The 25,913-nt window shown below is 49.8% G+C and overlaps 1 protein-coding gene and 1 pseudogene across 43 annotated transcripts in view; one reads left to right on the top strand and one right to left on the bottom strand.

The window, feature by feature from the left end:
- The window catches only part of Gtf2ird1 (general transcription factor II I repeat domain-containing 1), a 99,207-nt gene extending 80,289 nt beyond the window's left edge, over positions 1-18,918 (bottom strand). For 19 of the 43 annotated variants that reach the window (XM_017321047.2, XM_017321046.2, XM_017321044.2 and 16 more), the window contains exon 1: positions 18,560-18,918. The gene's annotated coding sequence lies outside the window, so the exon portion shown is untranslated. Of the gene's footprint in view, positions 1-17,402; positions 17,851-17,945; positions 18,131-18,162; positions 18,444-18,559 lie in introns of those variants that run through there. The other 24 variants (NM_001081466.2, NM_001347488.1, NM_001081468.2 and 21 more) reach the window with 9 other exon arrangements.
- Gm16020 (predicted gene 16020) lies at positions 25,268-25,592 on the top strand (annotated as a pseudogene).

Genomic DNA, 25,913 nt, shown 5'->3' on the forward strand with positions numbered 1-25,913 from the left:
CGGTGGTTTAGGGGTACACGGGGTCCTGAGACACCCAACTCAAACATTCACAGGGATACCAATACCCTGGGAAAGAAAGAAGGCAGAAGGGGAGAAGCTGAGCCTCTGATTGGATGCCCAAGGCTAAGGGGCCTCCGGGCAGGGCCCTGGGCTGGAGAGCTATGGGGGGTATCGCGGAGAACAAGGGATGGATGAGAAAGCGGCCGAGGTATAGAAAGAACAAGAAGGTGGAGTTAGGCAGGTAAAAGACTGGCCACTGAGAGCCTCGGAATGGCAGGTCAAAGGTCAGGAAAGATGTGAGGACACCAAAACCCTAGGGGGACAGGGACTTGAGAGGTCAACAGAGTGGACGGTAGAGGCTGTGAGAGTCATGGTGGGCTCCACGGAGCTTCCTTCTTTAGGAAGAAAAGCATGGTTTAATGAGACACGCACCACCCAGGGTTAAGAGGACCTTGCTTCCTGAAGCCTCCTACACGCCGAGTTGAAGACCCACGTCCAGTGGGGCGCCTGGACTCCACTCCCTTTTCACGGGCCCAGACACTGGTTAGAAATTCAGGTGACCACCTCAAAGCACCTCATGGCCAGTTTCTCCTACATTCCATCTGATGGGAAAGCAGTGTGGTGGTCTGACCCAAAAGCTTGATGTGGTAGAGATGGTGGTCCCAACCGACCTCCCTTCTCATTCTGACCACTGCGGATAGATGGCACCAACAACAGTGTCTGCTATACAACAGGTACTCACACATCAAGGGACAACCACAAAACACTGAGAGAAAAGCGCTGTTGGCCAATTCCTGTGTTGTGTGCACCCCCAGTGTACACATCAACAAACCAGACAGGCGCAGCAGTGCTAAGTCAAACAGCTTTGATTGACTGCTTGCTTGAGACAGGGTTTCAACTAGCCCGGGTTAGCCTCCCAACTTGCAATGCAGTGGAGGATGGCCCTGAACTCCTGATCCTCCTGCCTCCCCCTTACCAGGGCTGGGGTCACAGGTATATGACACTACACCTGGTTTATGTGGTGCTGTGAATGGAACCCAGGGTCCCCTGCCACTAAGGTAAGTACTCTATCAATGGAACTACACCCCCAGTTTGAGGCCAGAGAATTCTTATGGGGTCATCAGAATATAGGCGATCTGTCTTCAACTTAAATGGTTGTTGTAACCCCCCAGCCTGAAACAGGCTGATCCAGACTTTGACCTTGCTGCCACTAAGGAGATTACCTAGGGTGGAGCCTTCCTGCCCAGATGACTATTGTTCAGCCACTGCCACTGTTCTCCTTCAAGACACTACTACCTGCTGAGAGGCTGCGGAGCTATTCCAGAGACTACACCCTATCCTGCAGCTGGTTCCAGGCTCCAAGAATGGATTAGCAGGGGATGAGCCTCCCCCCCCCCCCCTTTTTAAGCACAGTTTTCTATTAAACATTTGAGCTTTGATCAGGAACCTTGACTTAGCTCCATTTTTCTCTCGACCGTCTAGTTCTCTCTCTTTCAGCTCCAGTCTGCCTCCCAGGTGTACCCCGTTTCTTGTGAGCGGCAGGTCGGCTCGCAACAGGTTGTATCTGAGTGACTGATGGCAGATGGAGTAGAAGGTGCCAGCATTGACATAAAAAGTCTTCCTGTAGATACTAACATTGCCTGGAATCACCCAGTGAGGGACTGGGATGTGGCTCAGTTGTAGAGCACCTGCCTAGAATCCCCCAGAGAGGGGCTGGGGGCGTGGCTCAGTGGTAGAGCCCCTGCCTAGAATCCTCCAGTGATGGGCTGGGGGCGTGGCTCAGAGCCACAAGCCTCTCCTCACAAGTTCCTCTCCTTACCTCAGCTGCTTCATGGCAGAGTATCAACAGATCTGGACATGGTGAGGGCTACATGTGAGGCCACACAGACAGCGGTCAGCGTCTGACACCAGGCTAGGCAACCTTAATTACTGAGCAACTGTGATAACCAAGTTCTCCCCCACCCCTATTGCTCTGATGTCAACTCTTGCATACTGTCCATGTGGCCTCCACACACAGGTAGAAGGAACAGAGCGGTAGATGAAAGCTTATCTTTTAGCTGGAAGCCCAGGAGACTCTGACTCCCAGCGGTAGATTCATGCTTCTCCACACTGGTATCCCAATATATTTATTCTGGTACAGGATGGATGTCAGGATGGAGTGCAGAAAAGCCAGAGTTGAAGCAGAGCCAGCCCCAGGGCGAGGCTGTGGTGGGAGGCCCTAGCTGGTGTCTCTGGAGACCCCCTGCCAGACGTAAACACGCCTTCTGAGAAGATCTAGGAGGTGGAGGGGCATCAGGTCCTTTCATGTCGGGAAATGAAGGCTGCATGGAAAACTGCCAAAGGCTCTGGGATGATCTAACCCTGGGCGCTGGCTGGGGGGGCGGAGGACGACTCACCCTTCCGAGCTGGCTGCCCCGCCCACTGCTGCCTGTCCTTCTACCCTCTGAACCAATGGGATGAGAGCGGAGCCCCCAGGAAAGGCTGTGCGGTGTGGATCAGGATACTTGGCTTCCACAACCTCAGTTTCCCTATCTGCAAACGGAACTTAAACTAGGAGTTAGTTATCTGAGGGTTCTCTTGGCTTCAGCCCCAGAAGGACAGCCTACAACCTTTTCTGCCTTAGTCTGATCTCTTCTACTATCTGAACCAATGTCACAACATTCTCTACAATCCTTCGGCCACGCAGTCCTGCTGACCGCTGCCCCTGGCTCTACCTGACCGCTCCACTCCCCAGCTCCTGCTTTGTCTGCTCTCACTCTAACCCCTATACGCGCCACAACATCCAAGAAGCTGCTCTTCATGGATTTCATCCCAGGTCCCACTTGCCCCGTCTCAGTCCTACGCCAGCCTACATAATGCTATGTGACTCCGATTAATTGGACAGAAACCCACGCTTCATGAGCAGGCTACAATTTCTAGGGCAGCAAAAGAAGAGCTTACGTTTTTATTTTACTTTTGAAGACAGTCCCACCCCGGCTGGCTCTGCTCCTGGTTTTTCGGTGACTGGATACTGATTACGGTGACCGGACGGCAGTCTGGGGATGAACAACTAGGAACTGAGCCAGCAGGGGTGAAATGGTTAAGTTTGGAAAAAAGCAATTATGGAGGGGCATTGACTAAGTCAGAAAGGATCCACCGGGTTCCAAAGAGATGCTCACCAGGAACCTGGGCTTTTAGGCCATGTGACTGAGGTCTGACAGGCACTGCTATATATCACTGGAACCTGTCAGCCTCCTACCTCAGTCTCTGGAGAGCTAGAATTGCAAGTGTGTATCAGCATGTTCCGATCCTTTAGGCTCCCTGCCCTCCTGAATTCCTCGGATTCAACTCAAGGCTAGCCAAGTATCTCACAGCTGAGCCACGCCCCCAGCCCCTCACTGGGGGATTCTAGGCAAATGCTCTACAGCTAAGTCTCACCCCTGCCCTGCCCTGCCCACCTTCCCTCCTCACACCCATGCTTAGAAGTCTTCAGAGTTCCTTGTAAATCATAAGTGGATGGGCACAGGAGGCTGGAGAGGTGGTTCAGCAGTTAAGAGCCCTGACTGCTCTTCCAGAAAACCTAGGTTCAATTCCCAGCACCCACATAGCAGCTCACAACCATCTGTAACTCTACCTCCAGGCGATCTGAGATACCCTCACACAGGCAAAACACCACGGCACATAAAATAGAAATAAATTATTGAGAGAGAGAGAGAGAGAGAGAGAGAGAGAGAGAGAGAATGGATACAGCCCATCAACTAGAGACACAACGCCTATACCAGAATAAAACCCAGGCAGCTGAGTGTGTGATTTGTGTCATGTGATGCCTCCCTCCACTGAGTTTAAGGGCACATAGAAAAAAAAGCTAGGGCTTTTGTTCCCAAGACTGCATGAACTCATCCCAGCATGGGACAACATCTAAGATAACCCATCTACCCCCATCATCAGAGTTTCCTGAGGCCCCTCCGGGAGGAAGCTTGTCCTGGGTGTTAGCCCCCTACCTATCAAGCTGTAACCACTGTATTTTCAGGGATTCAAGTGGGCATTAGGAGGCATAACAGTTCCTCTAGGAGACACCAGGGGTTTTGAAGAGTGAAACTCAGTAGCTCGCTCCCCTGTGGACCATACCCGAGATCTTTTCCTCCATGGGGAATTTTAGATGATGCTCTGACCAGTTTTATGGCTAGCGTCCCTTTCTTGCTTGCCATGGTTCAGCTGACGGCCTCTCAGAAGACTCAAAGCCATCAAGTAGTTAACCAACCCCCTGCAGTAAGTACAGGGGATCCAGTGGCAGGAGACAGGATCTCAAGTTGCTCAGTCTGGCTTTGAACTTGTTATACAACAGAGGCTGACCTTGAACTCCTGATCCTCCTGATTCACATCCTGGATGCTGGGATTACAGGGCTGCACCACCCATGTCTGGATTGACTTTCTATTCTGTGCTTTATTTTGTTTGAGACTGGGACTCACTATGTAGCCCGGGCTGCACTAAAATTTGCTAAGCAGACCAGGCTAGTGTTTAACTCACAGAGATGCCCCTGCCTCTGCCCCCCCAGAGTGCTAGGATTAAAAGTGCATGCCAACACACCGGGCTTACTTTCTATTTTGACCCAGGTTCAGTGAGTTGTGCCGGCTTGCCTTGAACTTGCTCTGCAGCCCAGACAGGAATTGTACTTGTGATCCAAATCTGGTATCTATGTCCACTTGCACATATGCCTTGGACCCTCTTAAGTACAGGGCAAGGTGCTTAGGCATGCAACTGTGAACTGGACTAGATCTGTCCAGTCTGCCTTGATGGAAACTGACTACTCCATCTGTGAACATTACAGACAAAAGGACACCTCTCTCATTTGTGGCTGGGCCTCAAGACTCAGGCGACAGGACTCCTAGGAGAAACTCGTGAGACAAGCTTGGAGAAGCGGAGAAGATCAAGGACACTCGCCACAAAAAAAGGTCTTCCAAGCTGAGACCTGCAAGCAGTTATTGGGTCCAGGAAACAGACAGGTAATATAAAAACATTCTTTATAGCCAGGAGGAGGTGGTAATGGCGAAAGCAGCATGCCTTTAATCCCAGCACTTGAGAGACAGGCAGGGACTGAGAGGTAGAGGCAGGCACATCTTTGTGAGTTCAAGGCCAGCCTGGTCTACAAAAGGAGTTCCAGGGCAGCCAGGGCTACACAGAGAAACACTATCCCAGAACAAGTTCAAGTCCCCAGAAAGCACACAAGTGCAGACACTGACGCACACACCCATAGTCCCATTACTTCTACTGCTAGATAGGAGGTGAAGTCAGGAAAATTCCCATAACCTCACGGGCCAGCCATCCGTGAGATCATAGCCAGGAACAAAACAACACCCTGCTTCAAAGAAGATAAACATAAGGGTCTGACACCACAGGTCATCCTGGGATGTCCACACGGCTGCCATGATACGGCATGCATGCATGCATGCATGCATATTCACACACAAGAATGCATACACACAAAAGATTTAAGAAACAAAAGTTCTAAGTCATTATCTGCTACTAAATGAGCCATCAGGGGCTAACATAAGATCCCATCTCAAAGAGAGGGATGGGGGAGGTTATGCAGGTAAATGCACTTGCTGCCAAGCCTAATGGCCCAAGTTCAGTCCCATGGGAAATCTTATGTCCCTTTTATTTCCTTAGATGTATATACCCAAGCCATACTTAGCTTGGACTGAGTCCAGAACACTATTCTCTGGCCTAACTATCCCTCGGCCTAGGCCTGGAAGCCTCTAGCCTCCATACAATAGAATCTTCCAAGCTGACTGATTCAATCTGGTCTCTCTTGGCTTCTGCCTGAACTGCTCTGCTTGACCTCGTACTAACTCTGGTAATCTGCTCTAGTTTTTCGGCTCCTTCTGTCTTCACCTGTGTCATCTAGCTTATTCTCTCTGCAACCTGTCTCTGCAAAACTACCATACACATACACCTCTCCCTCCCCAGCCATCTCTCCCTCTCCCTCCCCCTCCCCCTCAAGTAGCCTCTCTTTCTTGTGCTGAGAGTTGGGCATATCCTATTTCTGACTCAATCTGTCAAATCTTTTGCTGATTCCTAACTTTGACTGCCTCTCAATTAGACATCACTTTCAAACATGGCCGCTTCCTTCTACAAACTAACTTTACCTTCATTGTTAGGGATTAAAGGTATGTACTAAGGGTGTGCCCATATTCCAGCCAGATCATACTGTAATTCAGGGTGTGTCTGCATTCCGGCTGGATCATAGAGACCTAGAAGGTCTTTGGAAGTGATGCCTAGTCAGAGGAGCCATGTTGCTGTACAAGAACTGACCCCGGAATCAACTTCATGAGTGTACCAGAGTATACACACACACACACACACACACACACACACACACAAAATTTTCCCCCTAAGATTGTTCTTTGTTCCCATGATGCTTTACTCTGCTCCCAAGGTGAAGTCCCTTGCCCAAGGCTCCTCAGCAGGTCAGTGGTCAAGCTGGAACTCGAACCCACTCCTGCCTGGCTTCAAAGGCCCTGGTGTTTGCACTAAACTCCCCTGTGAGCTGGGGATGCCCTGCGGCAGTACCATGGCCTCTGACTCAGGAACTCAAAGAGTCTTTCAGCTTGGAGGAGCTGAGACCACAGAGTCTCAGGCTGTGGCTGGCCCAGGGTGGGCGGGTGGTGGATCCGGATCAAAGAGGAGGATGCGGTTTGCCCACCTGCCTGGGAGCAGGGCGGGTGCTGCTTCGACACCTGGAAGCCAGGGTGCACAAAGAGGGGAGTCACCTCCCTTGCAGGGCCCCACTCACCCCAAGCCTGGGCCTTGCTGCTAGAAGCTGCTAGTCCTGAAAAACCAGCTCCTAGATAAACAGGAGACCAACCTGGCCCAGTCACAAGAACCCCCAGAAGCCGCAAGGACCACCCTGGAGATGGGTGGGCTGGCAGGGGTCCTGTTCTACTGATGGGCCACCTGGGAGTATTCTAGGTCCCATCCGTACCAGCTACTGGCCCAGAGCTTCCCAAAGCCAAAGATGAGTGCTGGCCCCAAGGGTCCAACCATTATAGACTTCAGGAGACAGGGAAGGGATACAGGGACACCATGGAGTGGGTGTGGGTGCTGAGGCTGGTCAAACTTGTCAGAGGAAAGCCAGAATAACCATACACACACCAAAAGTTTTGAAACCCCTAAACTCATAACTGGGGTGTAGCTTAATTGTAGAAGTTTGCATAGCATGTGTCCTGCCTTGGGTTCTAGCCACAAGACTGGGAGGGAGAGGAGGACCGAGGGTGGGAGAGGGGAGGGAAGGGAGGGCGGGCCGATGGATATGAGAAGAAACAAAAGCCACATTTAAGCCAGGAGTGTACACTTGCGGCCCCAGTACTCAGGAAGCTGAGAGAGTTAGACCCAGAGTTCAAGACCAGCCTGAGCTATATATAGCAAAATGTCATTTCAAAAAAGGACAGGCTGGTAAGGGCACTCCCCACCATTCGTGACGCAGTGGAAGGAGAAAACAGAGTTCCACAAATTGCCCTCTGACTTGACATGTGCACTGAAGTACATGTATACACAGAGAGAGAGAGAGAGAAAGAGACAGACAGACAGGCAGGCAGGCAGAGACAGACAAGGGCTCAGTTGTAACGACCTTGCCTCTAGCATCACAAAACACTGTTTGATCCCCAGCACTTAAACCAGGCATGGGGGGTAAAAGCATGTAATCACAGCCCTTGAGAAACGGAGACAGGAGGATTAGAAGTTCAAGGTCATTCCTGCCTAAATACCAAGTTAGAGGGCAACCTGAGACACTGTCTAAAAAAAGGGGAGGGGAAAAGAAAAGAGGAAGGAGAGGGAAGGCTCGTCATACAAAGACATCCCCCTCCCTGCACGCCCACCCTGACCCCCCACCACCACCGCCAACCAAGAAAACACAACTTTCTTCTGTCTCACATAAATCACAGCCACGGCTGTGAGGACCACAAGGCCCTCCCATCCTGCTTCCCTCCCCCACAAAAGAAACTTAAGAATGTCCACAGCAAACAGCGACAGTTGTTGACACATCACAGGGACCACCCTGCTCCTCCCAGCTCACTCCTGGAGCAAGGGAACATAAGAGATGGACATGATGTCACTCAGTCGCCCAGCAGACGGCTCCCTGCCTGGCACCATCCCAACCACAGCCCTCCTTAGCCCTACAGCATCGACTGTTCCAGAGCCCACCCGGGCTGCAGGGGATCCAGGACCAGAGGCCCCGGGGGCGGCAGCAGGAAGGTGTAATTTCATCTCAGGAGCTCGCTGTGTGAGTCACCAGAAACGAGGGATGAAATTCCAGCTCCTGAGACCAGGGGTAGTAGGTGCATTCCTGGCCCAGAGTCGGCTCTCAAAGCGGGCATGGAAGATGCTCCTGAACAAAGGGTTCAGGAAGAGGTCCCCTAACTTTGGATAGCCCCAAACTGAGCACACAAGTTCTTTAGGAATGCCTGGATTGTCACTGAGATGTAGCTAGTATGTGTGTGTATGTGTGTGACACAACCACAAGACAGGGTCCTATCCAAGTGGCTGACAGAAAACAGGCCTGGTATGGACCACCTTTAATCGCATCATTTGGAAGACCGATGCAAGAGGCTATAAGAGTTTCAGACCTATCTTACAATATGAGTTCTAGGCCAACCTGGGCTACACAGATAGACCCTGTCTCAAACAGAAAGATTAGGAATTTAGCTGTATTATAGAATGCCTGCCTAGAATCCCCCAGTAAGGGGCTGGGGGCGTGGCTCAGTGGTAGAGCCCCTGCCTAGAATCCCCCAGGGAGGGGCTGGGGGCGTGGCTCAGTGGTAGAGCCCCTGCCTAGAATCCCCCAGTAAGGGGCTGGGGGCATGGCTCAGTGGTAGAGCCCCTGCCTAGAATCCCCCAGTAAGGGGCTGGGGGCGTGGCTCAGTGGTAGAGCCCCTGCCTAGAATCCCCCAGGGAGACTCTGGGGGTGTGGCTCAGCAGCAGTGTCTACCTAGCAAATGCAAGGCCATTGGTTCAATGGTGGTGAGGAGGAAGAGATCAAAAGGATTTAGTCCCTGTCTGAGCCACACCCAGGACAATACTGAGTAGAAGAAACTTGTCTCCACGGCCTACACACTCTGTCACCCGATCCATGTGACAACCTCAAAATGTTAAGACTAGAAGAGACAGAACAGGCTGGCTGTGGTGGTGCACTCCGGTAGGATTTGCTGAAGGAGGCAGAGGCAGGAGGACCTCGAGACAGAACACTGATAGTAACTGTCAGGTATGGGAGCTTGCAATCCATTACAAAGGACCTGAAGCAACTGCCCCTTGCTCTGATAAAGGTTAGATCACGTTGGTGTGTTTACCAAGAAAGACCTGTGTTGGTACAGGCTTGTCACCAGCTACCCTGCTACCAGCCCTCCAGAATATACACAGCCATGATTGGTGGGAGGGTCTACCTACAGATCACCACTAAGAGCACGTACCCTGTGCATTTCCCATTGGCTGGTGAAATGACCAATGAATGGATAAGAAGATAAAGACTCCCTTTATTTTCACTTTGTTTCCAATTCTTATGTGTATGCGCTAACGAGTTTATGCGCACCATGTATGCGCAGGAGCCCAAGGAGGCCAGAACGTGGCACCAGATATCCTGGGGCTAGAATTCCAGATGTTTGTGAGCGGAATCAAACCTGGGTCCTCTGTAAAAACAGCAAAAGCTTTTAAGAAGCTGAGCCATCTCTCTCAGCCACAATCCCAAAGGGTGGTTTTATTTTTCAGACAATATCGCTACATAACCCAGGCATGGCCTCAAACTTATAATCCTGCTTCAGTCTTCCAAGTGCTGGGATTGCAGGTCACTACTACCACAGATAACCCAACTCCCCTCTCAGGGTTGTTCTGTCAACAAAAAGATCAAAAGCATTATCTACATATTACATTTGTTTTAGTTTTATTATTGATGTGTGTGTGTGTGTGTGTGTGTGTGTCCGGCATGTGTTGGACATGAATGTACCATGGTGCAAGTGTGGAGGTCAGAGGAAAACTTACAGGAGTTGGTTCTCTCCTTCCATCACGTGGGTTCCAAAGCTTCAACTCAGGTCATTAAACTTGTACAGCAAATGAGTATCTTCACCCACTGAGCGATCTCCCTACCCTATCCCAGTCTACATTTTATAAGAATCAAATTGGCCGGACAACAGTGGCACACGCATTTAATCCCAGCACTCAGGAGGCAGAGGCAGAGGCAGGCAGATCGCTGAGTTTGAGTCTGTAGACCTGGTCTACAGAGTGAGTTCCAGGGCTACAGAGAGAAACCCTGTCTTAGGACAGGGGAAGTAGGTCGGGAGTTAACCTCATTGTGCAGCAGTAAGAGATGGGACCTAAATGAGGGCACTGAGTTAGATACCGTCATGAGGATGAAATCACCATGTGCAGCGCTGGTAGGTTTTTTAAGAAAAGGAAAAGAAAAGTTGGCAAGATGATTCAGTGATTTAAAACACTCACTGTTCTTGCAAAGAACCTGAGTTTGGTTCCCAGCATCCATGTCTGGCAGCTCACAACTATCTGTAACTCCAAGCACACATGCACAAACCCACAGTCACACAGCGATAATGAAATCTTGGGGCTGGAGAGATGGCTCAGTGATTAGCACTCGATCTTGTAGAGGGACCAAATGCCCAGCACTTACATGGTGGCTTGAAACTGTACCTCCGGGCTGGAGAGATGGCTCAGCCGTTAAAGGCTAGGCTCACAACCAAAAATATAAGAGACTATGCCGGGGCCTAGCAAACACAGAAGTGGATGCTCACAGTCAGCTAATGGATGGATCACAGGGCTCCCAATGGAGGAGCTAGAGAAAGTACCCAAGGAGCTAAAGGGATCTTCAACCCTATAGGTGGAACAACATTATGAACTAACCAGTACCCCTGAGCTCTTGACTCTAGCTGCATATGTATCAAAAGATGGCCTAGTCGGCCATCACTGGAAAGAGAGGCCCATTGGACACGCAGACTTTGTGTGCCCCGGTACAGGGGAACGCCAGGGCCAAAGGGGGGGAGTGGGTGGGTAGGGGAGTGGGGGTGGGTGGGTAAGGGGGTCTTTTGGTATAGCATTGGAAATGTAAATGAGCTAAATACCTAATAAAAAATGGAAAAAAAAAAAAAAAAAAAAAAGAAACTGTACCTCCAGTTCCAGGGGATCTGATGCCCTCTTCTGAACTCCAAAGGTACCAGGCATGCAGCTGGTACACAGATAAACATGCAAGCAAAACACTCGTGCACATAAGATAATTAATAATAAATAAAAACTTATTTTAAAATGATGAGAGACACAATCTAGCACTTGTTCTGTATCGCCATGTATGCCTCCACCCATATCAGAGCAGCCCACCATTGAGAAGGCTCCCACAGGGGGCATGGTGAATCTTAGCACTTGGCTAGACAGAGCTCTGTGAGTTCAAGGCCAGCCTGGTCTACATAGCACGTTCCAGACCAGCCAAAGCTATATCCTGCCTCAAAATACAAAACAAACAAACAAAAACTCTTGCCAGATGTGGGCCCCTTAAGCTTGTACTCTAAGAACCTCAAACTAAAAATCTTCATTCATGAATTCTTACCCAGCCTGCAGTATTCAGATATAACCACAGTATTTGGGAGAATACATTTGCTGTGTCCCCCTGCAGAAGCAGCCTTTCTCCCCAGCCTGTGACCGTCACAGGAAGAGACATGAGACTCCCCATCTTGACACTGAAATCTCAAAGAAACTAAACTGTCTCCTAGTGTTCCGTTTTGGCTTTATAAATCTTGAAGGCGAGGTCTTACCAAATAGCCCTGCCGACCCGGAACTCACAATGTAAACCTGTCTGGGCCTTGAATTTAGAGATTCTCCTGCCTCTGCCTCCTAGAAATAGACCCCAAAACAAGAAGTTTTCACACTTGGGATCTAAGAGCCCTGAATCTTCATGTTACCCAGACCTCTCTGGAGAAGTCAACTGTAAACGCCACTAAAGTAGTTAAGAACACCAGATGGGATGACTCCAGGTTAAAGCACTTGCCACCAGGCTGAGGTTCAACCAAGTGCAATTTTTACAACCCACAAGGTGGGAGGAGGGAACAGACTCCTGTCTTCTGGGCTCCACATGCAAGCTGTGACATGTGAACATGCATGCGCGTGCGCACTTGCGCACGCGCGCGCGCGCGCACACACACACACACACACACACATGCTTCTTGCAGCACAAACATAAGTTCAAGTCCCAGAACTCACTTGGGGGGGGGGAGAGTTCATGCATTTTTTAAAGATTGATTGATTGATTTAATGTATATGAGTACACTGTAACTGTACAGATGGTTGTGAGCCTTCATGTGGTTGTTGGGAATTGAATTTAGAACCTCTGCTCACTCCGGTCAACCCCACTCTGGCCCAAAGATTTATTTAGTATTACAAATAAGTACACTGTTGCTGTCTTCAGACACACCAGAAGAGGACATCGGATCCCATTACAGATGGTTGTGAGCCACCATGTGGTTGCTGGGATTTGAACTCAGGACCTTCAGAAGAGCAGTCAGTGCTCTTACCCACTGAGGCATCTCACCAGCTCCCACAGAGCCCATTTTAAGAAAAAAAAAAAAAGGATGAAGAGTTGGTGAGATGATGGCTCAGCTGGTAACGTCCTTACCACCAAACCAATAGCCTGAATTCAATCCCCAAGACTCATGTGAAGGAGAGAAACCATTCCTGAAATGTAGCCTCTGAACTTTATACAAGCACCTTGGTGCACTTGCCCGAGATGCACACGCAATAATAATTAAAGCAGGGTGTGGCGGGCGCCTGTAATCCCAGCTCTGAGGAAACAGAAGTAGGCAGATTCCCAGGGCTTACTGGTTAGTCAGCCAAACTTACATGGCAAGTTCTAGGCCAATGAGAGACCCTGTCTCAAAAGTCAAGGCGAAGAAGCTAGAGGAATGGCTCGGTAGCTAAGAGCACACACGGAATATACAGAGGACCCCGAGTTTAGTTCCCAGAACCTATGGCAGGTGGCTCGCAACCACCTGTAACTCCGGTGCCAGGAGATCCATTCCCTCTGTCTTCCACAGGCCCACACATGAACATGTATATACTGTATACACACACACACAGTTAAATATAAAATAAATCTAAACAAACAAAACCAAGGTAGAAAAACAATACAAGACAGACAGACAGTTCCTAAAAAACAAAATACCCAAGCGTTCTCTCTCTCTCTCTCTCTCTCTCTCTCTCACACACACACACACACACACACACACACACACACACAGCTATATAGGGACAACAGATAAACCTATAGTGTAATTTTAATCCAAGAACATGGCTGCTCTGGCAAGGGATCATATACAAAGATATGATCCAGCTGGAATGTGGACACGCCCTGAATTACAGTAAGATCTGGCTAGAATACAGGCACGCCCTTAATACACACCTTTAATCCCTAACAATGAAGGTAAGGTTAGTTTGCAGAAGGAAGCAGCCATGTTTGAAAGTGCCGTGTAATGGAGAGGCGGTCAAAGTGAGGAATCAGAAAGATTTGACAGAATGAGTCAGAGATGGAACTCTCAGCACAGGAATGAGAGGCTACGTAAGAGCAGTGAGAGAAAAAAAGGTGTTATGTGGTGTGTGTGTGTGTGTGTGTGTGTGTGTGTGTGTGTAATATAGATATGTGTATGTAATGGCAGTTTTGCCAAGATAGTTTTACAGAGGCAGGTGGCAGAGAGAACAAGCTAGACACAGGTGAAGACAAAAAGAGTCAGACAATGAGAAGGGGCCAGAAGACTATTGCCAAAGTTACTGTGAGGCCAGGCAGAGCAACTCAGGCAGAAGCCAAGAGAAGCCGGAATGAATCAGTCAGTTTAGAAGATTAGATAGATGGGAGGCTTCCGGGCGTAGACCTAGAGCTAGTTAGAACAGAGAAAGAGAAAGCTCTGGACTCAGCCACGGCCGTGTATTCACAAAGCGTGGGTATGGCTCTCAGCTCATCCCTTCATCTGAGCAAATAAAAGCGACATTTACAAAACCCCAAGATCTCCAGTTCAGGGTGCTCTATAAATGAACAGTAGTTCTCAGTAGAATTGCGTCATCCCTGATTTATCTTCGGTCCAAATTTAACCAGGCGTCCTTATTTTTATTAGCTAAATCTGGACTTCAGAAGCAGGTGGTCCTGAAGGAAGGGGACAGGTGGACCTGTAAATAGCTCCAGGGCCACCAGGTCCCACTCAGGGTCAGGAAGAAAGGTGCTTACGATGAGACTGCTACACTCCCTGTGTGGAAAGGAACGCTCCATGAGTCATCCCACACCCATAGAAGGATCAAGTCCATCCACTGAGGAGAACCTAAACCATCCCCATAGAGTCTGCACTGAGCCTCCTGCCCATACCCATCATCTGGGGCACTGGGTACAAAACCGACTAAGCATCCAATCACAGACCACGTCAGCTCGGTCCTTCAGAACCTGACCCAAGTCAGGGGCAGATGCAGGGGCAAAGCTTCCTCATGGGTCCTAGGGCAAGGCAAGGGGGTGAACTGCAAGGGGGAACCCAGGCTCTCCAGCTTCCCACGCTGCTCCTGTCCACCCACAGTAAACCACTGAACGTAAGTAACCATCAAAACAGGAAGACCAGAAGTTAGGCAAGGCAGCCATGAAGAGCTGCCGATGGGGGAAGAGAAGAGAAGTATTAGTCTTCTTTTATTGATTTAGTGCAGTGGGTCATGACTCATTTAGGGGGAGTCGAACTACCCTTTCACCGATATTTCTAAGACACAGATATTTATGTTATGATTCGTAACAGTAGCAAAATTACAGTTATGAAGTAGCAACAAAAATAATTTTATGGGTTGGGGGAGGGGGGGTCACCACAACATGAGGACCTGTATTAAAGTGTCATGGCATTAGAAAGGTAGAACCACTGGTTTGGTGTGTGTGTGTGTGTGTGTGTGTGTGTGTGTATGTGTGTGCAAGACAGAGGTCAACCTCAAGGGTTGTTCCTCCAGAGGCATCTCTAGATTTTTGGTTTGTTTTGTTTTTGAGACAGGGTCTCAATATTACCCCAGCTGGCATAACTTACTACTTTATGTAGACCAGACTGGCCTCAAACCCATAGACATTCGTCCTCAAGCAATGCCCACGCCACCACTCCCAACTGCCTTGTTTTTTGTTTTTATAAGATGAGGCTTTTCTCTGGGACTTGACACTCACCAGCCAGCCCCTTGGGTCCATCGGTCACTGTATACCCAGTACTGGAATGGCATACATGCCTGCCAAACCTGGCCTTTAATGTGGGTGCTAGGATTGAACTTGGATCCTCAGGATCCTCAGCACCAAGCGTTCTACCTACGTCCCCAGCTCAGATCAGAACTGTTAGGCCACAACATGGCTGCTGCTCAGGGGCTCTCCACCCTTAGTGCTACTCCACTCCAACAGGCCAGTAATCCATCCTTCTCCAGCTCACCTCCCTGCAGGCCTCTGCTGGGGCCACTCTACTCTCTAAAGGGTCCAGGTCTCCCCCTCTCCTCATCTGGGAGCTCTTTAAGCAGTCTGAGCTCAGGCAGAGCACTTGCCTGCAATCCTAGTACTTGGGAGCGCTGAGGCAGGAGGATCATGAGTTCAAGGACAACCTGAACTACATAATAAGCTCCTGTTTAAAAAGAAAGAAAGGAAAGGAAAGGAAAAACAACTTGGTGTGAGGTCTGTGCCCTCAGCCAGGATCCCACTCTGTTCTGTGGGGTTTCTGAATTAACCCCCACAAATCTTGCTTTTCAAGTGTCTGTCAAGGTTTCTGCAGGCCCCAGGCAGCTGGCTTGTCCCAAAGAACCTGGCTTGTGTCACTGGCTGCTTGCCACACACACACACGTTCCTGAACAGAAAAATGCAGTAAGACTGGGAAACAGTGAGAGGCTTGTGTTTAAAGGAATAGTTTAGGGTAATTGACAGGTTGTCCCTTAGGAACCAGGAATGAAAGATGTCCCAGAAAAACACTAGGACTATTATTACCATGGTGTTATCCCAGCATTTGGGAGACTGAGGCAGGAGGATTGCCCTGAGTTCCAGGTAAGCCTGAACTATAAAGTAAGTAATTAGCCTACGACCACATCAGCCTACACACACACACACACACACACACACACACACGGATAGAAAATTAACAGATGATTGTATTCATTCATTCATCCATTCATTCATTCCAACACGCAGTCGCTCAACAAGTGAGTAGCAAGCTCCCATTCCCACTACATCTAGTGCAACCAAAAGACACACTCGAACTGCCAAGAGAGATAGGGTCAGGAGAAAGCCAGGACAGTATAGGAACACAGATATGGTAGACTCTCGGAACCAAGCATAACTAGCCAGGTCTTGAAGTTCAAAAGAAAAGAGAATTACATGCTTGCACAGCCCTCCTTAAGCCAGGCCGACTGAAGGAACCCTCGAGTGATGCCCAGGTGTCACAGGTGGGCCAACATGAGGAAAAACCAGGGTCCAGGCCAGGAGATGCTCTCTGTGGACCCAAGGCCACACTCAAGACATGATGAAACACTCCCCCAAGCCTTCCCACCAGGAAGCTCAACTCAGGTCTCCAACAACCCAGCTATTACCCAAGCATGCACACACCCCGATCTCTGCACGTGTAGCAACTGAGCAGCTGCTCCCGAGACCTCTATTATTATGTCTGCCTTTCGGACGATTTCCAAGTACCAAGCAGGAGACTGCCGCGTGTCAGAGGCCGGCTGGGCTCCTGGGAGCCAGCCTTCAAGGATAACGAAAATGCCAACTGGCTTCCTGGAAATGAATGACCCTTCTGCCCTGCATCTAGACAACAAAGCACTTAAGTAAGTTAGGCATGCTCCTCAAGATACTGTCCCCAAGACCAAACTCTCAGAGCCAATAACAAGACAAGGGAAGCAGCGCAGATCTCGTCCTTCCTTGTTTCCCCGGCTAGGATCCACTGGGACCCTTGGAGTTAGAACTGGCAATTTCTAGGTCATCCACAGAGCTGGCTACAGAATGAGACACAGCTCAAGCCTTCCACAACCCAGCAGGCTAGGGGGCTCTGACACCCCCACCCCCACCCCTACTCCCACCCCCACGCTAGGCCCGTTTCTAGGTCTGCTGGTAGATTTTCTAAAGACGCCAAAGTCAATCTCACACACTCCTGGAGCCTTAAGCAGGTGGTGACTTATGATGGAGAGACACGGGACAGTATCGGCACCCCATTTCGATGCCCCACTGCCCAACCCCTCCCAGCTGCCAGCCACCAGCCTCCTTCCACTTCCTCTTGCTCCAAATAGAATAAATAATCGATGCCGGTGCCCTTTCCCTCTGGGAATGACGCTGCTAAAATAAATGAACGGATCAAGGCACCTCCCAAGGCCAGAGGTCTTGGAGGGCCCCAACGGAGGAACAGGGAGCACTGACCACTGAGCTTCCAGGAGCAGCTCTGCAGTCTGAGCCGGAAGAGAAGCCCCTTGTGAATTCCCACTCCTCTAAAAACCTGCCGAAGACCAGCCTTCACGCCCCACATTCCAGATACACACTCCATCGCTGAGCCCGGCTCCTGAGTTCTTTCACTTCCCCAGGAAGGGGACCCAGGAACTGCCACCTCTAGTCTACTCCAGGGAGGCTGGGTCGCCAGACCCGATGCTGGTCTCCGCTAGTCTCCTGACAGAGCAGCCAAACTCTGAGAGCCACGGGTGTCCTCCCCCCCATCCCCCGTTTCCCTGGGGCTTAGAGGCCAGGAAAAAAGTCGCCCTCTCAGCCCCCTGACTGGCTGCAAAGCTGGGAGTCACACCGGTCGCGATCACTCCTAGAGACTCCGGATGGGGAGACTTTAAGCACCCTTTGGCCCCTCCCCCTCCTCTTCAAGAACTCAGAGACCACCCACAGCCGAGGCTCCCTCAAACTTGTTCCTTGGCACCCTCTGTGCCCCTTTTTTAGAGACCCTAAGTCTCTTTGACTCACCCCCAACCAACCAAAGAGGTCCGGCTCCCACCATGCAAGCCAGCCTCTTTACAGGATGACCCCCCCCCAAAAAAAAAAAAAAAAAACCGCCGCTCTGGGGCAGTGTTCGGACTCAGCTTGAGCGTTGGAGGACAGGAGAGGAAAAGGGGGAGGGGGAGGAAAGCTTCTTTCCGACGCCCCCTCCACCAACCTCCCCCGGCAGGGCAGCACCACTGACCTCATTCGCCCAACTGTATCCAGGCCTGCTGGGCTCCAGGCCAGTGGGGCGCTTCTCTCTCCACCTCCAGGGAATTCGAGGGTGAGAGGGGTGTCTGCTTTCCCCGATTCCAGCAGGTATCCGGAGGGAAGAAGCTGACCATCCCAACCCATCCCCCTCCAAACTCGAATTATAATCCCGATCACGTGCACACACACCCCAAAAGGCGGGCCTTAGAATTGAGACACCTGGAGGGGGAGGGGAAGGGACCTCCCATACACACAACACACTGAGGTTGGGGGGTGCAAAAATAAGGGCTCAAAACCAAAGCAAGCTCCAGAGCACCCCATCTCCATCATCCCTCATCCCATCCCCCACCCCCACCCCCGCCCCCAGTCAAACTTTCTCCTTTTTTTACCTTGCAGGATCCCCAAGCGCTCCGGGCGCCCCGGCCCGGGCCCGGTGGCCAGGACTCGGTAGATCCAGTCGCCTCTGGTTGCTGAGTTAATAATCCGGGAATGGGGGACAGGATCAGTAGAGGGAGGGAGGGAAGGAGGGCGGACGCGGTGCGGGCGGCCGGCCGGGGGCTGCGCGGGGCCCCCACCCCCGGCGCGGGCTGCGGCGGAGGGCGGGGCGCGGAGCGAGCGCGAAGCCGAGCCCGGGCTCTGGGAGGTTCTCTCTTTGTTCTGTAATCCCAGTAAGATTGCCAGCCATTCGCCCCGGCCCTAATCCCAGCCCCGCGCAACACCACCCTCCATTGGCTGTCATTTACATACGGGATTAGCCCGCACGGCCCGCCCCGTGCCACCGTGGGGGAGGACTCACAACCTCGGAGCCTCGAGACTCCCCCAGCCACGGATTAGAACCCCCTCCCCGGAGAGATCAGAATACATCAAGGTCACCCAGAGGACGCCCGGAGGATCCCTAGGTGGTTTGCCCTCCTGGTCACTCTTATGCCTGGAGTGTCCAAGGTCAGAAGGGAGGGACCCCAGGTTTTTCTCTTGGATGGCCTGGCCCAGGCCTTTTTATTTATTTATTTTTTATCTTGGAATCTCATAAAGCCCTGGTTGCAGTCAAACTGTTTTAGGGTCCTGAACACTCACGAACTGAAAAGTGAGGATAACCTTGAACAACCGATCGTCCTGGCTCTACCTCCAAGTGCTGGGATTATAGTTTATACCTGGGAAGACTCGAACCCAGAGCTTTCTGTATGTAAGGCAACCATTCTACTTATACAACTACACCCTAAAACCCTTATTGTTGTTGTTTTAGGATAGTTTCGCACACCCCACACTGGCCTCAAACTCTCTATGTAGTTGAAGATGACCTTGCACTTCTGACCCTCTACTTCCCAAATACTGGGATTACAGGTGAGCACAACCACACAGAGTGGTTTTGGGTCCCGAGTTTTATTTTACCATCCATCTGACCTCCTGTATACTACTAAATGGGGGAGGGGAACACTGGGGGACCCTCCCCCTCCAACCTCTCCAAAGCCATATGTCCCAAGTCAACCCAGCAGTTGGTTGGTAACCAGGTGGTCCCCTGAATCTTTGGCTAGGCCTTTGCTGGGATAGGCACAGCAGAGAGACATGTACCAGACAAGTCCCCAAACCACTCAGGGAGACTGTGCCTCAAATTCAGTAAGTAAAAGGTAAATAGATGCAGGACATGATAGAATGTGCTTGTAGTCTCAGCACTCAGGAGACGGAGACAGGAGGATTGGGAGTTCATGTCAGACTGAGCATCATAGAGAATTCTAGCCCAGTCTGAACTTAGAGAATCCCTGTAATATATATATATATATAATAAAGAGTTAGGCTTAGTGGCTTTCATCTATAATCCTAGGGCCTAGAAGTTTGAAGCAAGAGGATTTCTGAGAGTTTGAAGCCTGGCTGGCCCATATGATCCTGTCTCAAAAAGTGAAAACACTCAGTTTCACTAGGGATATAATTCAGTCAGTGTATAGAATGGTTGTCCAGCGTGCTTGCTTGAAGCCCTGGGTTTGACCTTCAGCCCCACATAAAACCAGATGATATGGCACAGTAACCGACTCGAGGACTTCGAGGACAAAGTCATCCTAAGCAACAACGTGAGTTTGAGGGCAGCTTGGGCTACATGATAGGTGATCATAAAAAAAAGGAATCTACAAGATCCTGCCGGGCAGTGATGGCACACGCCTTTAGTCCCAGCACTCGGGAGGCAGGGGCAGAAGGATCTCTGAATTCAAGACCAGCCTGGTCTACAGAGTGAGTTCCAGTACAGCCAGGGCTACACAGAGAAACCCTGTCTCGAAACAAAACAAAACAAGACAAAAAAAGGATCTACCAGATCCTGACAGAACCTACCTGGTCTCCTTCTAGATCTCCTCATGCATACACATTAAGCCCAGACCTTAGTGACAATTTAGTGACCTTGGATGACCATCTCTGGGGACAGGCTCACAAGCCTCCTCTCAGTGAGCCAACCAGAAGAGCCCTTGTGCCCACAGAGGGGTTTGGGCAGAGCACCAGGGATCAGAAACAAGGCCATAGGTGATGGGCCCCTAGAGTCCTAATAAAGCCTTGAGGCCTTACTAGCCAGGCCCTCTGACCCACTTGTGCAGTGCCTGCCCTAGTTTGACACCAAAGCCAGTGCAAATATCAACGATCTGGCAGCTGGGGGGTAAGGGGTAAGGGGGGTGGGCGTGAGTTCAAATCTTGGCGTTTCCACTTTCTACCCAAGTGACCTGGGGCTTGCCTTGGCAGTTCCCCCTATCTGAGTTTCCACTTCCCCCTTCCCATAGCCTCTCTGCCAGCTACGGCCTGACTCCCACAGTGTATAATGCTGAGAACAGCCATCGCTTAGTAAATGTCTACTAGATGCAAGTCATGTTACATGTAAGATCTCTATGTCTTTTGGGTACTGGGGACATGCCTGCTATTTCAGTTACTCAGGGACTGAGGCAGGAGGATTGAAAATTCATTGTCTGGCAGGATGGCTCAGTGGGAAGCCCAATGACCTAAGTTTGATTCCCAGGACCCACGTGGTGGAAACAGAGTCAACTCCTTCAAGTTGCCCTCTGACCTCCACTCATGTGCCATGACACATGGACGTGTGTATACAAACTCATACACACAAATTTAAAAGTTTAAAGCTACCGCAGGCTACATAGTGAGAACTTGCCTTAAAATGAAAGGGGTCCGGGGCTGGAGAAATGGCTCAGCGGATAAGAGCACTGACTGCTTTTCCAAAGGTTCTGAGTTCAAATCCTGACAACCACATGATGACTCACAACCATCTGTAATGAGATCTGATGCCCTCTTCTGGTGCGTCTGAAGTCAGCCACAGTGTACTTATGTACACTGTACTTATGTATACTAATAAATAAATCTTTGGGCCTGAGCAAGCAGGGACTGAGCGAGCAGGGTTGACCAGAGCAAGTAAAGGTTCTAAAAATTCAATTCCCAACAACCACATGAAGGTTCACAACCATCTGTACAGCTACAGTGTACTCACATACATAAAATAAATAAATCTTTTTTTTTTTTTAAATGAAAGGGGTTTACTGTGGGGATCCATGAGTTTAGTCCCAGCACTTGGGAGACGGAGCCAGGTGGCTCTCTATCAGTTCAAAGCCAACCTGGTCTACAGAGTGAATTCCAGGACAGCCAAGGTGGGGTGGTACCCAAAGGGGAACTTCTCCTCCTCTGAGGAGAAGGAGAGGATAATGGGGGAGGGATTTGTAAAAGTGGAACTGGGAGGAGAGGAGGGAGGGAGGTTGCAACAGGGATGTAAAGTGAAGAAAAAGAACAAAGAAAAGGAAGAAAGAAACAAAGAAAAGAAAGAGAGAGAAAGAAAGAAAGAAAGAAAGAAAGAAAGAAAGAAAGAAAGAAAGGAAGGAAGGAAGGAAGGAAGGAAGAAAGAAAGAAAGAAAGAAAGAAAGAAAGAAAGAAAGAAAGAAAGAAAGAAAGAAAGAAAGAAAGGAAGGAAGAAAGGAAGGAACATGAAAAGGGTCTGAGATGATAGCTCAGTCACTTAGATTCTTGTTTTCTTTATAAACACAAGGATTTGAGTTCGATCCCCACAACCCAGGTAAAAAGCCAGACTACAGTCTGAAGAGATGGCTCCGCAGTGAGGAGCACCTACTGCGTTGGTAGAGAGAGCTTGAACTCAGAACTCAGCAACCACTCTGGGCAGCTCTGGGAAAGGCAACATCTACATGTCCATACCTGCCCACAGACACATACGTATATACACAAGTTTACATTAAATTTAAAGTTTGTGTTGTTATTATTGTTGTTTTCAGCTGGATGTAGCTGCCTATGCCTTTAAACTCAGTACTGGCAGCGAGAAACAGGAAGATACTTGGGGTATTGCTGGCCAGCCAGCCTGACTGTATCAGCTACAGGAATTGATTAGAGACCATGTCTCCAATAAGAAAGAGAGAGACAGAGAGACAGAGAGAGACACAGAGAGAGACACAGAGAGAGGAGGGAGTAGGGAGATGATTAAGTCAATAAAGGGCTTGCTCCATTAGCCTAAAAACCTGATTTTAAATTTCTAGAACCATGTAAAAACTAGATGCCAGCCATCTTTAATCCCAACACTCAGGAGGGAGAGGCAGGTGGATCTTTGTGAGTTCGAGGCCAGCCTGGTCTACAGAGCAAGTGCCAGCACAGCCAGGGCTACAGAAAGAAGCCCTGTCTCAGACCTGCCCCACCCCCCTACCCCCACTTCACCTATAAAAGAAGTAGTATATACTTCTTTGGCAGGGTCTGTCAAACTGATGGAAGGTAAGACTTGTCTTCTGTCTTCTACATGTGTCGCCATTCTCTCACGAGAATGTGCATATGAACACACATGTGCGCATGCATGTGCTAACTCAGCGGAGACTAGAAGAACATGCCTGCATGCACACACATGTAAATACTCATGAGTGCATGCATATCACACACACACAAACACACACACAAGAAAATTAGGAGAACATGGGAAAGAAGAGGAGCCCTGCTGGAATCTGGTTGAAACCTCTTTCTCTAACTGAGAATCCAAGGCTCCAACACAGTCTACGTTTGCTTGAGACTTTTCTCTTTCCAGACCCAAACCTGTAATTTTCTATCAGTCTCACATTAAAGCCCTTGTGTAAGTAACCCCAGTAGCTCCTAGTTTTACCTTTTCAGCTTGTCATTCTGCCCAAGGCCCCTATCCTATAATTCCAATTATCAAAGGGGATAGCAAGATAGCTTAATAGGTAAAGACACTTGCCACCAAGCCTTGTGACTGGAGTTTGAGTCCCTGGCCCACCTACTGGAAGGAGAAAACCGATTCCCACAAGTTGTTTGTCCTCTGACCTCCAAGTTAGGGTACCATAGCTTTTGTAAATGTGCTCAAGTGAATAAATAAATGTGAAAAAGATTAAGAGGGGGAGAAAGTCGCCTAGCAACCTTTTGAGGTGTTGAGAGCCATTGAAATGGTATATTTGTCTACTCCTAAGACTCTAAGTGCAACTCTCCCATGAGAAGCCCACATCCAGACTCTTGTGGTCTTATGTGTGTCGTGTGTGTCTTATTTTTCCTTAATTTAATTTCCTTATTTTACCTTTCTCTCCCCCACAACCTCCCAACACCCACTTAGGCAGTGTCTGTGTAGCCCTGGCTAGCCTGGAACTAACTATATTAAGCACACTGACTTCAAACTCATAGAGGTCCACCTGCCCCTGCCTCCCAAGTGCTGAGACTAGAGGCATGTGCCACCACACCTGGCCCCTTTCTAATTTTAATAAACACCAACTCTTCTTCAGACTCGCTCATCTTCAAATTCTCTTCTTCCTTAAAACAAGGGTCTGGTTTTCCCTGAGGGGTGGTCTGTTAAGATCAATGGAGCCCAGCAGGCTCCTGAGGGCCATGTCATGGAGTTGTGCCTTTGGGTCCTCACTGCCTCTGCCGGTCTGTTGGTTTCTAGAAAGAATATTTCCCCCACCCCAAATCCTAGACCTGAGGGCCCCCACAGTGCTGTGGCCTGCTGCAGCAGGAGAACCTCTGAACTCAATACTGAGGTCTGTCATCTACCCACAGACTCTACAGCAGCAGGAATAGAAGGAAAGGGCGGGTATAAAGTCCCTCCTTCCCTCTGGCCTCTGGGTTCCCAATGCCTCCCAGAAAGGCCAAATGAGCAGCCATAGCTTTCCATTCCCAGGCAGAGAGCAGGGAACAGTTAGTACAACAGAAACCTTGCCTGGCTACATCCGGTATGCCACTTGGTCACTTTTGTTGTCTTTATTTTTCCCCCCAGACAGAATTTCTCTGAGTAGCCCTGGGTGTCATAAACTCACTCTGTAGACCAGGCTGACCCCAAAATCAGAGATCCACCTGTCCACCTGCCTCTGCCTCTTGGGTGCTGGTATAAAAGGCGTGCACCATGTGTGGTGTGTGTGTGTGTGTGTGTGTGTGTGTGTGTGTACAGACTTCATGTTCCCAGGCTGGCATGAAAATCATTCTCTTGCCTCTCACATGCACCTCCTCAGAGTACCTGGTTCATGCTAGGCCAGCACTCTACCCTCTGAGCCACCTTCCACACCCTACTGGCTGTTTGTAAAAGTGAGTGTACTGAGACACCCTGCTTCCCTGTCACCCCCACAAGCTCCTGTGACAGACAAGATCTGTTCTCTCCCTGCTGACCAGCAGGGACGACTGACTGTCCACAGGACTCAGTCTCTGGTCCCTCCGAGACCTGGATCTCTGCCGTCCACATGCCAGACTGAGTTCCGTGGACCCCAGACTGGACCACCTCACATTCATTGCTCCTTGCTTCATGGAGTGAGGCAACCAGGATGGAATGGTCGCAGACAGGTGAGAGGGCAACCTGTCTGTGAACTCAGAGGAAGCCTGAGGCTAGACTACTTAGGATGAGCCCACGAGAGGGCAAAAGGTGAGAGCAGGGAACCCGAGGGCTTTCAGGTTTAGAAACCACAGGGCGCAGAACTGGAGCAGCTCTGCACAGCCAGGGAGAGAGCAGTAGAGAGACACACCCCAGGACTCCTCAGGCCTCTGCCACTCCTTTTTGACACCACTGTGACTTTTCTGACATCTTCAAGGGTTTATCTGATAATTACTGTTTATCCATCTTTTTAAAAATGAAATATTCGCTCTCCGCCAGATCGCCGCCATCATGGACACGAGTCGCGTGCAGCCCTTCAAGCTGGCTAGGGTAACCAAAGTGCTGGGCAGGACCGGTTCGCAGGGACAGTGCACGCAGGTGCTAGTGGAATTTATGGATGACACCAGCCGCTCTATCATCCGAAATGTCAAAGGTCCCGTAAGAGAGGGTGACGTGCTCACCCTATTGGAGTCAGAAAGAGAAGCTCGAAGGTTGCGTTGATCTTGCAGCTGGGTTCTGGATATCCACTACTTAGCCCACGGAATGATCTGCAACTGTTAAATAAAGCATTTATATTAATTCTTGTCTAGGAAAAAAAAATGAAATATTCAGGGTGGGAGAGATAGCTCAGCAGTTAAGAGTACTGGCGGTTTCTTCCAAAGGTCCTGAGTTCAATTCCCAGCAACTACATGGTGGCTCACAACCATCTGTAATGGGATCTGATGCCCTCTTCTGGTCTGTCTGAAGACAGCTACAGTGTACTCATACACATAAAATAAATGATACACTTAAAAACATTTTTTAAAGATTTATTTATTTATTATATGTAAGTACACTGTAGCTGTCTTCAGACACACCAGAAAAGGGAATCAGATCTCATTCTGGATGGTTGTGAGCCGCCATGTGGTTGTGGG

This window comes from Mus musculus, chromosome 5, assembly GCF_000001635.26.
Source record: "Mus musculus strain C57BL/6J chromosome 5, GRCm38.p6 C57BL/6J".
Taxonomy (NCBI): Eukaryota; Metazoa; Chordata; class Mammalia; order Rodentia; family Muridae; genus Mus; species Mus musculus.